A 14,040-nucleotide genomic window follows, 5' to 3' on the forward strand; every position below is an offset into this window, starting at 1 on the left:
ATTTTCAAGGGCAATATAATCATTAGACAATTGACTTCATGACATCTAACGTGAGAAAGCATATATAGCTTTATAACTTATTAGAGTCTGTCAATTTGTTGACTCTCAGAATGTAATGTCACAGCTTAGATATCTTTCAGCTTCAAGAAGCTAATGCATAATTGTATTAAATGCAGCCAAATAATGAAAATAATGCATTAGTATACACTGTTAGTTAGAATATTAGAGACTGTTTGTAAGTTCTTCCTAACAGTTATTACTCATCCAAGAGATTCCAGCTGATGATCTTATAATAAATCAGAGGTTCAACAAAGTGCCCTGTTAAATTAAACTTGTCCTTTTTATAAAATAGAGTTGCCTGATCTTAATTTTGTGCTTGTTATTGCAGATATGCCAGAATTCCTTTGAAAGCATAAACTTAATCCCCACATACTCTGCCTTTTAATTACCCAGTAGATCTCTAAAACAGACATCTTATTTGGAGTGTGGAGATCCACAAGGAAATGAAGCAACTTTATTTCTTTCCTTTCTTAGTCATAAAGGCAAAGTATGTAATAAAAAACTTAAAAGAGAAATCTGTGTCTATCAAATTCCATTCTTGTACTGCCCAATACTATGAAGCAAGTAAGGTTAGATTTTACATTCAGCGCTCCTCTAAATAATGAGGGGTGTCAAACCCACTGACCAGATGCGTCACATGCTGTCCACCATGTCCACCCCTGTTTTGGCGAAGGGGAAAAAATCATGATACGTCATGTGATGACAATATGGCACCACGAGTTTGACATCCCTGCTCTAAAGAATGAGGGGAAGGTTCAGTAAAATATAAATCTAAATATATAGCCCACGCCAGAAGATGAACTTTACAGTTTACTGCTAAACAGAAGATTCAAGAAACAAGAAATAATCACAATATTGCACATTTCCCCTCCAAACCCATCCCTTGTTCTATTACCATATTCACTGGGCTATAACATGCCACTGTCACCAAACTATGGACTAGATGACCCCAATCCATTCTTTATGACAGATATGTTTGCCCATTCATTCATGATTAAACTACTGTATAGCTTCCTTTCCCTTGTGCATTCATTAGCTCTATAAATCATTTAGAACTGTTCTATCCTTCTCTTTCTCTTGGTTTTGCGAATACAGTACATTTTATTGCATTTGTTAATTAATGCTCTTTAGCATTTACTATTCCTATACTGCACGTCATTAACTAATTTATGCCTTGGTAGCCCTCAGCTGTGCTCATTGATGCAGTATTGAACTTTATCAGTTTAGTTTAATCTTACCTATAATGTTAGTTAATTTTGGCATATTTTGGTCAGTAAGTCCAAGGTATTCCAATTCAGGAGCTGTACTTCTCAGGATATGAAATCTAGGGACTCGTGTGACTTTAAAGATCAAATACTCCCACCAAAACTTGTCGATCACTAACACTTAATGAATGAAAAACATAATGCATTGGAGTCATGTTGCATGATTCCAACTCATATATTCAACTTGATGCTAAATAAATAACCAGTGTGTATTGAATTGAGTTCTTACTTCTTTATAATCTAGAAAACAAATAAACAAGCAAACAAGCAAATCATATATCCTTTTGTAGAAAGATATTGCTGCAAGATTTATAATGTGATATTGGCCTGGTTCTGACTGTTGCATTCTGAAGATAATTTAGCATTCAAGAAAATTCCCTTTATTTTCTATCACATTTGGTTTCTTAAAAAATTTCTGATGGGAGACGAGAGCCAGACATCGCGATGACACAATGTGCGGTCTCGATAGTCCGAGATCGCCGTTGATTCTTTTACTGTTGTAAATGGTCCATATGGACCTAAGCTATCCCAGAGAGACGGTGAAAGGGAGAGAAATCCTTACTGGTCACAGAGACATCGCAAAGTCCCTGTTTGACCCAAGGGAAGCTCTCCAAAGCGGTGGTAAATAGACAGCTCCCAGGCTGACAAAGTCGGAGATGGCTCCGGAGGAAAGGCAGTGAAAGTGAGTCCATTTGGTGAGATTTTTTTTCTTTGAGAATGATTGCCCAAAGAAACTTTTTTTTCTAGGATAAATTAGTCCTTTAAGCTAAGAATAAAGAGGTGAAATTTATCTCTATTGGACTGCCTTAAAAAGTTTTTTTTCCTTTTTTACTATGTAACAACGTTTTGTGGATTGAAGTGATTTTTAACACTTCCCGTTTCTCCTCTTAATTGAATGAATTGCTTTTTTCTTCTATTCCCTGTTACCTTATTTTTTGGCTGAACTAAAACTTCTTTTTTATTTTAACAATCCTTCTTCCTACTGTTTATTAAATTTTATTAAAGATACTTAGAGACTTTTGCTTTTTTTTTTAAGCCTGAAACAAATAAGAGAAAGTTGATTCTACCATTCGGAAGCCAGAACTTGGTTTTTCTTTTTCTTTTGAAACAATGTATCCTTTGTTCTACTTTCCTTGATTTTACTGAAGTTGGAGGGTTTGCAGCTTGTTTGTGGACTGATAACATCTCAAGGACATGGACTGTTTCTTTGCAGGTGTCTGTGAGAAATATTTTGGGCAAGGGAAGGAAAAGAAAAGATAGTACCCTCCATCTCTGAAAAAATTAGAAGAAACCTGTGCATAAGTGAATTCAAAATAAAAGTATTTTTATACATCAAAGAGATATTGAAAGCGAGAGTGGCAGTTGAGTTTAGATCTTTTTTTTTCTTTTTTTGGAAATATGTATCTATATACAGATGAGAAAGCCTTAAGTCTCCAAGATGTTTTGGATGGACTTCAAAATTTATTGAAAGGATCCGAGAATTTTGATAAGAAGTTGGATAAATTATTGTTATGTGTAGCAAAAGATGAAGGGGTTGGAGCTCCAAAAACTAAAGAAGAGAGTGAAGATATAGAAGATATAGAAGATAAAGGCAAGACAACAGATGAACCTACTAATGAAGCACCCACGAGTGAAAGTGAAAAGATATTGAAAAGTGAATTTGACTATCTGGAGCTCTACCTCTCTTGTCAAGATATGGATTTGATGATGGAATTAATCAGCTTTAGAAAGATGTCTGATAATCAAAGACATGTTAATTTTAATACCAGCTGAAGGGCAACGAGACTATATGAGAGATCTTCTGAGCAAAAAAGTTTTTAAGAACTCTATACAGAAGCTAATAAGAGAATTGATGCAACAACTGGCTAAAGAGATAAGATTGTTTTATTACTGGAAAGACACAGGTTGACAATGAATGCTGATAATTAAAAACTTAGTTAATCTTTGGTGATTAATAAGTAGGATTTTGTAGATGTTTATAGAATGTTTTTGTTTTTAAAATGTTTATTCGTTAACAGATAATCCATTATGATAATAATAGTGAAATAATAACTTTAATTAGTGAAAACAATTTGGATATAAACCATAAATTGGGACCTGGGAAAAAGATTTATTAATTTTATTAATATTTTTTTGTTTGGATTTTGTTACAAAGATGTAATCTCTTCTGGGTACTTATAAATTCTACTAATAAATTTTTGTTTAGATTTATTACAAAGATGTTAGATAACTACAATAACAATAATGAAATGTTACTGGCTAAAGAGATAAGATTGTTTTGTTACTGGAAAGACACAGGTAGACAAGGAGTGTTGATAATTAAAAACTTAGTTAATCCTTGGTGATTAATAAGTAGGATTTTGTAGATGATTATAGAATGTCTTTGTTTTTAAAATGTTTATTTGTTAACAAATAATCCATTATGATAATAATAATGAAATAATAACTTTAATTAGTAAAAACAATTTGGATATAAACTATAAATTGGAACCTGGGAAAAAGATTTATCAATTTTACTAATACTTTTTTGCTTTGGATTTTGTAATAAAGATGTAATCTCTCCTGGGTACTTATAAATTCTATTAATAAATTTATGTCTAGATTTATTATAAAGATGTTAGATAACTACAATAACAATAACGAAATGTTAATGGATAATGTTTAATGATTTTATATGTGTTGGCATTGGTGAAAGCAATTGGGTATAAGCCTGAGGTTTACAGAAACAGCTAATAAATGCCAGTATGTGATTGTGTCTTTAAATATAAATGATTCTAGATAAAAGCACATTTAAACAATTATAGTTAAATAAGAATGATGGTACATTGATGGTATATAAAGATCTTTGATTTAAAATGTACAATCCAATATGAATGAAGTATAAAGAATGATTGTGGTAGTAACGCACAAAATTTATTTGTAACCAATTGACATGCTTTCTGGGAGATTTAATGAAGAATGATTTTTTTTTGTTTTTTGTTTAATTAAAACAATAAAAAAATTTCAAAAAAAAATTCTGATGGTTTAATGTTGCTTCAATCATGCTGACTCTTAGGAGCTCAGAAACAGAAATATAACACAACATACTATAAACTTAACACAAGTAACAATTATCATACACAATAATATAATTTTAAGGATCAACTGTCAACAGTAAAGGAACCAGCAACCAAGGAGAACCTGGTTGTAGGCTAATAGGCTAGAAAGATAATCATTGCTACCTAGGAAAAAATACTGCAGAGGCAAAGTTACTGGTATCAGGAAAAAAATGCAGCTAAGCCACTTGGTCTTATCCAGTCCTGAACAACTGCAGGAATTGGACCAGAAACTTGACAGCATCATTTGGTTGGCCAGGAATTGAGATATACTGCTGAGAATCATCAGAATACTGATGATACCTGATGGGTAAAATATGACCTCTCCTAACCATTTTATGTATTAAATAGTTTATTAAACAGAAAGGTAAGAGTATCAATCCCCGAGACACCCAGAAAATCAGGGATCTGATTTGGACCACCTATCAACACTGCCCATGACTGGAACTTCCCATTCAAAAAACAGAAGTCTTGTAACATTGTGCCTCCCATTCCTTAGCTCCTGGGCGTGTTAATCCTTCAATACGTTGAGTCAGATCCATAATGGCCATGAATTCTGGAGCCACATTGGATTATGCACATCAGAATTGTCACTCTTGGAGATTCCACAGCCAACTCAGCAATGAAATCAAGCAGAGTCATTGCAAAGGAAAACACGATAAATGCAATTTCCGTGAGGGAAATCAATTTCAAGTCTGTTGAAATTCAATCAAAAGATGGCAAAAGTTCCAAGGCTGCATGTGCATGACAGCTGTGGGCTACAGACTACTCATTTCCGAAATAGTTTATTTCATATTACAAAGGATATGTAGTTTGAGCAGCAATTACATAAAGGCACTGTGGTATCAGTTCCTAACCATTCCCACACAGTTTTAGTCAGTAGTCACAAAGTATAACCATGTTAGAGAAGTTCATTTCTCCAGTACAATAGCATTTCAGTGAGTCATTCAGCAACCGATTGCTGGGTTGCCTGAGCTATGTAACTCCATAAAACTCCATAGCTAATGTTTTATGAAATTAACACTTGAGAAGCAACTGCAACAGTCTTTGGTGTCTTTATTATGAAATCCTGTTTATGTCAATTAACAAAAATAGTTTGATTCAGGCAAGGATTGGAGAGAGGTTACTTTTCTTTTCTTCCCCTTTTTTGAAGTGATTACTAGCTTGAGATGGGTTTTAAGACACAAGCCAAGTATTGCCATGCTTATGCTCCCTCTCCCTGTCTAGAAAGTCCATCTGGCATTACCCCAATCAAGTGATGCAAGAGAAAGTAGCTTTCAACTGATTTGTCGGTCATCTAGACATATATGCTGTAATGTAACAAATTGGTTTAAGTATAGGTACGAAGTTTGTGTAAATATCCAAGAAAAGGTAATGAAAGATGAAAATGAAGTGGACATAATTCTACAAACATAGTATATTGCTTTCTGTTCCAAATAACACTTGGTTTTAAACCCGAAACATACTGTATATTTCTTTCTGCTATACAAAAGATTGCCCATGCCTATAGTACTTAGTAAGAACTTCTTAATTCATCCTTTGCCAATGCAATTCACAATTCAGCATATTTAGTACATTTTATAGACATCTGCAAAGCCGAAAAATAAATAAATAAAGAGACGATCACTTAATGAGCATAGGGGTGACAAGTTATGAGGAAGAGAAACAGTAAACAATCACGCATCACCATGAGCCAGAGTTGCACTTACAGTTTGTCTTCCTGGATAATAAGGTTGTCTAAAAGTAATTTAGCAATTATGGCTATAGCTCACTTTTAGCTAATGCCAAATCAATTGGATAGCAAAGTTAAAGTGGTGTGTTCAGTTGAATGCATCAGGCTAAATATGAAACAGCCAATGCCACTAATGACCATGTGCAAATGATTACTTCTGAAACAATGTTTAGAATGTATTATAATGTTGCTCAGTCCAATAATGTCTAAATCGCCTTGATTACTCAGGAGAAAACCATACCATTTTCACCCTTTTACTATTTAAATAGTTGTTCCTAACTCTGCTTCCAGGAGGATACTTTGCTCTTTAACTCTTAGATAAGTCAATAGGGCACATGCTGCATGGTACAGTGATTATCCTGTTCTTTTCTAATTACAAAGAAGTGCCTATAGATTAGTAATAAATTATATACTTTGCAGATAAACTATTGTGTAAGAACCCCAGATCACTGCAACAGAGAATAAACTACAATACATTTTTAATTTAAAATGTGAATATTCAATAAAGGGATTCTTAAGAGTGAGAGAATCAGATCCATATGGTAACCTCATTGTCTAAACCTGGGGTCACCAAACTTTCAGATCTCGGGGACCACTAAATTCATAATTTTAATCCATTTCTTAAATATTCATGCCTTAAATACCGATGCAAATATTGATGGAGACTACATATGTCCAGAATGGGGCCTATTCTACAGGTACATGGACCTCCAGGCATCCCAACCCTCTTCGTTAAGCTATTCCCACAAAGCTTCATTTTGCCCATCTATTTCTTCCTCCGTGAATAAGGAAACTATTATCTATTTCATCCTGTATGAAGAAAAGCTTCTATTGTCCCACACAGAAGAGAAAAGAAGTCATTGTACCCTGGAATTTTCTTTTGAAAGAACTGAGGAAAGACAAATTTTACTGAAGAGGCCTTCATCCTGACTCAAATTGGGGTGACAGTAATTAGTTATTTATTTGGAAAATTAACTAATTTTATACACCTGGAACTTAAATTGAATCTTGTTTTTTGAGGTGGCGGACAATATTTTCAAGTATTATAGATAACAGTGAATTGATAAAATCCTGTGAAATACAGCAGAAAGGAACAAAGAAAGGAGATCCATTTTTGCCACTGTTATTCATTCTGGCTTTTGAATTTTTGAAAAATATTTGTATTATATGTTATAATGCAATACAATATTCCATATTGTATTATAGAGATATGAAACAATATGGAAGAATAGATGGGTTGAAGATTAAAACAGAAATATACAAGCTAAGGCCATTTGTGAATGATGGTTTCAACAGTTTTAAAATTAATAATTAGAAAAGATGTTCACAAAACACGACAATGGAAGAGTAAAAAGAATTGATGGTGAAGATTTCTCAGATTGAGAAAAAGTCAAATACTGTGGCATTACTATGACAAATACCAATTGTATGGCATTTCAAAATATATAAAAATTATGTCAAGGTATGGAATGAAATTAACACAGATTTACTCATAAAAAATACAGATTTTGTTTGGAAGAATTTATGTGGTAAAAATAAATAGGTTATCTAGAATAATGCTTTTATTTGAAACAATATCTATTTTGAAAAATGATGCATCTCTAAGCAATGTCAAAATAGTATATATCCAGATCCATGTGGTGAAGAAAAAACTAAGGGTTGAATATAAAACTCTTCAAGACGCAAAGGAAAGTGGAGGACAAGCCCTGTCTGATTTTAAATTGTATGTTGTAGTCTGCTTTTTGTTTTGGATGAAAGAATGCATTTGAGAAATAAGATAATGTTAGAATTAGAACATGGACTGAATTTGGATGGCTGGGTATATTTATGCAAAGCCGAGTTTAATATAGATTTGAAAAACTAACCCAATGATCTTCATGCTTAAGTATTTGAACTCAGTATTCTCTGTTCCTAATCTAGGAGGCTGATTATTCAACATACTAATATGCATGACTGACTATATAGGCAGGTAAAACGAGTCATAAGGAAGTCCAAATTGTTATTTTGTAACAAATATACTATAGTATACTTAGAAAAGTAAGTATAATTTCTATACTTAGACATTAGAAATTATGAACAAACTTAAATACTTGATTCATGGATACAAGACATATATTTTAATTTAGAAGCAAACAGAATTGCCTAAGGAAAATCATGACATGTAGAGGTTGAAAGACACTTTAGAGATAATCTAATCTAATCTAATCTAGAATGAATGAATCCAATACTTAAAACCACATAATTAATTCTATGAAAAGTCAGAATTCAGACTGCCGGATCCTTAATACTTTGAATATAGAAGTTAAAATATTTGGCTTAACAATTTATGGCAGCTTCACAGAAGAACATACATCAAAAACCATTTGAAAAAATTAGAAGGAAGTGCTGGTGTGGATATTATGCCTGGCACCAATGAAGCAGTGAGAGTGTTTGGGATACATGGCTCTGGTCTATGAAAATGCCTTCGATTGCTTACGTGATGAGAAGAGGTACAACACAAAGTAGCTTGTTCCAGCTATGAAGATGCCTGTTACAATTGCTGGTGAAATGTCCCAACAACATAAAATTAGATCATGGGCATTTATCCTGAAAGCTCACCATTGCTTTCTTAGGACAAAGTGTTTTGAAAAAGAAATTTTCACTTTCCAGAAATATAACCCAACTATATATTTTCAGATTGATGCCTGAAAGGAAAATAATAAACTTACATCAATCAATCAATCAAATCCGGATTATGTGGTTCTGCCCTACAATTTAGTTAAATGTAAAGGATTAACACTATCCATACTACATTTCATGAATCATAATTTTAAAAGAAATTTCCAATTTCTGAGAGTAAATTTCTAAAAAAAAATATTGCCACTTTCTTCTGCCACCTTCTCCTTTCAAATGAACGTGATGATGGTTCTGTTTAGTCCTTTTCTTCCAAACTATTGACAAGATGTGGAAAAGCATATGGGGAATGTTTTGCAGAAATGCTTACTAGCTAATGGTTTATCATGTAGCCATTCACTGATTATGCAGCAATTTGTGAACATCATTATTTCAACTTAAGTATTAAGCAATTAGAAATGTAATTACATGTAAAATAACTTTGCTATTAACATTGCACTTCACCATGCTGTATTTTCCTTAATATTTACTACAAGAGTAAAACATTAGATACGTTTTAAGCACAACAACTTCAAAACTGGTAGGATATCAGAAAAGATTATTTGTACTTTGATTCGTCTTTCCTAAAGAGGACAGGAACCAGCACTGCTGCCCTGATTTTAATATTGACATAACCACTTTAGGGTAGAAAGAAGCTCTTACTTATATCTCTATTTTGTAGAAGCAAAATCTCTTGCTCTAGTGTTATAGTACAGTAATGCCTTCCAAAAATAACATCCTTGCAGAGTTGCAACTACACTACTGTTGTATTCTCGGAGCGTCCACCAGCAGGTGGCGCTAGAGGAGGCCTGTCCACGCGCGCCCAGGATTGGTCGTTTTAAACAGGTTCCAGGGCGGCACGAGCATCAAGCCCCTATTGGCTACCGGCTTGACAGCTGGAGAATATAAATAGCTGTCAACCGGCTTTCAGTTCAGTTCAGTTACTAAGTTGAATAAATCAGTTACTGTTACTGGTTGTCTGTCAGTTATTACTGATACTTAATACTGGCGACGAGGACGGGCGGATCCAACCCAGCAAAACAAGTTACAATGACAACTTCATCGATGTTCGCCCCATTTCGTGTGGAGGCAGAAACCTGGGAGGCGTTTGTGGAAAGGTTTGAATGTTTCCTCCTGGCACACGACTTAACAAGCCTTTCCCTGGAGAGGAAAAGAGGCATATTTTTAAACTACTGTGGACCAGAAATGTTCGCAACTGCCAGAGCTCTCTCAGCCCCCACCCCTGTACACACGGTGCCTTGGGAAACATTAATGGCAAAATTAAAAACACATTATGAACCGGCACCTTCACGTTTTGCAAGGCGACAAGATTTTCGCCACTGCATTCAAGGAGAGGGGCAATCCATAAGCCACTACGTGGCTGCGCTCCGTGCGGCTGCTATTCCTTGTGAATTTGCTGATTTGGACGAAGCCCTGTTAGAACAATTTATTTATGGTCTGAAAGACGTTAAATTACATCGCCGAATTCTATCCCGGTCAGACCTCACTTTGAAAATTGCCGTTGATGAGGCTCGCGCAGCGGAGATGGCCGAACAGTCAACCCCTGACCGTAGACGGTTGCCACAGCCGTTGCCAACGGGACAACAGTTTCCATCGCCTCAAGTAAATCATCAACAACTAGCCTCCTCTATACAATCAGAAATTGACTTAGCAATAGATCGTCTGCAATCATTAAATTTTAGAGACAGTCGCGCCTGCATGAGCTGCGGCGGCAAGCACGCACGCTCAACCTGCCGATTTAGGGCAGCTATTTGCCGGAAATGCGGGAAAAAAGGACACTTAGCAGCAATATGCCGCTCATCCGCTCCTGACAACCGGCCACAAAATCAAAATGCTGCCTACCGTTTTTCTGCACCTGCCCCACCAAATCGCCGCCTAAATTCTCTATCTCTGGGAGACATACAAGAATACAACCCCGAATGGGTTGTCGACTCAGCATCCGCATCTGCAGGAGGTCGCGGTAAGATGCACCTGACTATCTTCCTCGAAGGCCGGCCTTGCTCTATGGAGCTAGATACAGGCTCAGCTCGCTCAATTATTTCTTGGCAAACATTATCATCTATTCTACCCCACTACAAAGTAAAGCAACTCAGCCCTGCAAACTGCCGCCTGAAAGACTACCAGGGAAACTCCATCAAGCTCCTAGGCTGCGCTAAGCTACTAGTTACTTATGGCTCCTTCACAGGCCACCTACCATTATTAGTGGTACAGGATCCCCTGGCCTCTTTATTGGGGCTCGATTGGTTCAGTGCTCTGGGTTTGTCAATAACTGGCATCCATGCAACGCAATACTCTTCCTTACCTACTAACAATTTCACCTCACTAATTGCGGAATTCAAAGATGTTTTTTCACCATCATTAGGCTGCTACAAGGGCTCCCCAATATCTTTAAACCTCGACCCTTCAATAGCTCCCATCAGGCTTAAGGCCAGACGTCTACCATTTGCCTTAAAGGCGAAGGTAGACGCGGAAATTGACAAACTCCTGGAACAAGGAGTTCTACAACCAGTTGATTTTTCCCCTTGGGAAACTCCAATTGTTGTTCCCCTAAAATCTGACGGTTCTGTAAGAATATGCGCAGATTTTAAAACAACAATTAATAAAGCCCTCCAAGCACATCCCCACCCAGTACCAGTAGTCCAGCACGTACTACACACATTAGGACGAGGTAAGATATTCGCAAAATTGGATCTAGCCCAGGCCTATCAACAGCTACCTGTTGATGAAGCCACAGCACTGGCACAGACAATAGTCACCCACCGCGGGGCTTTTAAATGTCGTAGGCTGCAATTCGGCGTCAGTGTGGCCCCAGGAATATTCCAGGGATTGATGGAGCGGTTGCTCCATGGCATTCCTGGGGTCACACCCTATTTCGATGATGTGCTCATCGCAGCCAAAGACACCCCCACGTTAATAAAATCCCTACGTGCGGTCCTCCAAAAATTCCGGGCTGCAGGCCTCCATCTTAAGGCATCAAAGTGTAAATTGGGAGTCCCTGCCGTAGAATTCCTGGGATTCCTAATAAATAAAGATGGAATCCACCCATCACCAAAAAAAGTGGAGGCAATCCTTTCCGCACCAACCCCAACCAATAAGGTTGAGTTGCAGGCTTTCCTAGGCCTCCTCAATTTTTATTCGTCGTTCATTCCACACAAAGCGTCGTTAGCAGAGCCCCTCCACCGACTTTTAGACACTTCAGCACCATGGCTCTGGACCAGCCGCGAGGCGCAGGCGCTCGCGGCTGTCAAAAAGGCTTTGACAGCTCCACCAGTACTAGCGCAATACGACGAGAAGTGGCCCCTGCAGCTAGCTTGCGACGCCTCTCCATTTGGAGTTGGCGCAGTGCTGAGCCATGTATATCCTGACGGCTCAGAGGCCCCCATAGCGTTCTACTCCCGCACCTTGTCCAAGCCTGAGCGTAATTATAGCCAGCTGGACAAGGAGGCGCTGGCCGCCGTTGCGGGAGTAAAACGTTTCCACCATTACCTGTATGGGCGGCCATTTACCCTCCTAACGGACCACAAACCACTTCTAGGCATTTTAGCTGGCGACCGCCCCACTCCAGAAATTTTATCTCCCCGCATGTCCCGTTGGGCGGAATTCTTATCAGCCTATAACTACACGCTGATCCATAAGCCAGGCATAACAATGGGCAATGCAGATGCTTTGAGCCGCTGCCCTTTACCGATTCCGGTATTGGACCCAGCTCCTACAGAAACAATCTGCCTTTTAGATGAATTGCAACTTCCACTGTCTGCATCAGACATAGCAATACATTCCAAATCAGACCCCATCATCTCAAAAATAATTCATTTCGTCCGCAGTGGATGGCCTAATTCTGATATAGACCAGCCACTACTGCCATTCTACCGCCGCCGAACGGAACTGTCATCTCTCCAAGGCTGCCTCCTCTGGGGACACAGAATAGTAATCCCAAGCAAATTACGCCAGGCACTGCTATCTCGTCTCCATGAGGGCCACCCTGGCATTGTCCGTATGAAGTGCCTGGGGCGCAGTTACATATGGTGGCCCTCCATGGATGCGGACATTGCAGCGTGGGTACAGGAATGCCCCCAATGCCAGCAGGTCCGCCCCGCACCACCAGCAGCCCCATCCAGAGAATGGGAACAACCCAGATCGCCGTGGAGCAGACTCCACGTGGATTTTTTAGGACCAATAGAGGGAACCACCTTCTTCTTGGTAATTGACGCGTGGTCAAAATGGGTAGAAATGTTCCCTATGCATTCCACTACGTCTACAGCCACTATAAAAATCTTAGACAACTTATTCACAACACATGGGTTACCTGACATCATAGTGTCGGATAACGGGCCCCAATTTACTTCACAAGAATTTCAGACATTTCTCCAACGCCAAGGCATTCGCCACGCTCCCGTGGCTCCCTTCCACCCGGCGGCTAATGGAATGGCAGAGCGCGCGGTGCGCACGGCCAAGGAATCACTGGCACGCATGGCTCATTTGCCAATGCAGCAACGAGTAGCCACATTCTTAAGATGCCAGCACACCACCCCTTGCCCAATAACTGGCAAAGCCCCTTCCGAGTTGTTAATGGGAAGGAAACTACGTACGACGTTAGACAGATTACATCCCTTTTACGCTACCCCTTCCTACCCATCCTCTCCCCCCCCTAGGGTTTTCATGGTAGGGGAAAGAGTGTTCGCTAAAAACTTTGCAGGGGATCCTAAATGGGTGCCTGGTGTTGTATCGGAGCTAACGGGGCCCTGTTCCTATAGGGTCCTCCTTGGAGATGGAAGAGTGTGGAGGAGGCACATAGATCAGCTGAGGCGAAGAGACACCGGTGCAGCGTCAAACAACTCAAATGTTCCAAATGTTATTCCAAGTTCACAAAGACCTGTTGACGCCGCCCATCAGCCCAGATCTGAGCGAACAACTAGCTCCGGCGGCCAAATCAATGATCCGATACCGGCAAGCTATCTACCTGGTGAGTTGGGAGGAGTTCCACGGTTTGGCCCTTCATGGACACTTCCTCGAAGCAATCCTCCCTCTACGGCGGCAGTCACTCCACAGCTAAGAAGATCGCAGCGCGTGCGCAGAAGGCCAACCAGGTTCCAGGATTACGCATGCGCGGACAAGGGGGAAGGAGTGTTGTATTCTCGGAGCGTCCACCAGCAGGTGGCGCTAGAGGAGGCCTGTCCACGCGCGCCCAGGATTGGTCGTTTTAAACAGGTTCCAG

General features: G+C 38.7%; 2 protein-coding genes across 2 annotated transcripts in view; one reads left to right on the plus strand and one right to left on the minus strand.

The window, feature by feature from the left end:
• CD226 (CD226 molecule) overlaps positions 1 to 14,040 on the plus strand; it is a 703,503-nt gene that overhangs the window by 27,392 nt on the left and 662,071 nt on the right. The gene's annotated exons all lie outside the window — the stretch shown is intronic.
• Positions 1 to 14,040, minus strand: part of DOK6 (docking protein 6) — a 195,442-nt gene that overhangs the window by 3,082 nt on the left and 178,320 nt on the right. The gene's annotated exons all lie outside the window — the stretch shown is intronic.

This window comes from Natrix helvetica, assembly GCF_964273705.1.
Source record: "Natrix helvetica genome assembly, chromosome: 4".
Taxonomy (NCBI): domain Eukaryota; kingdom Metazoa; phylum Chordata; class Lepidosauria; order Squamata; family Natricidae; genus Natrix; species Natrix helvetica.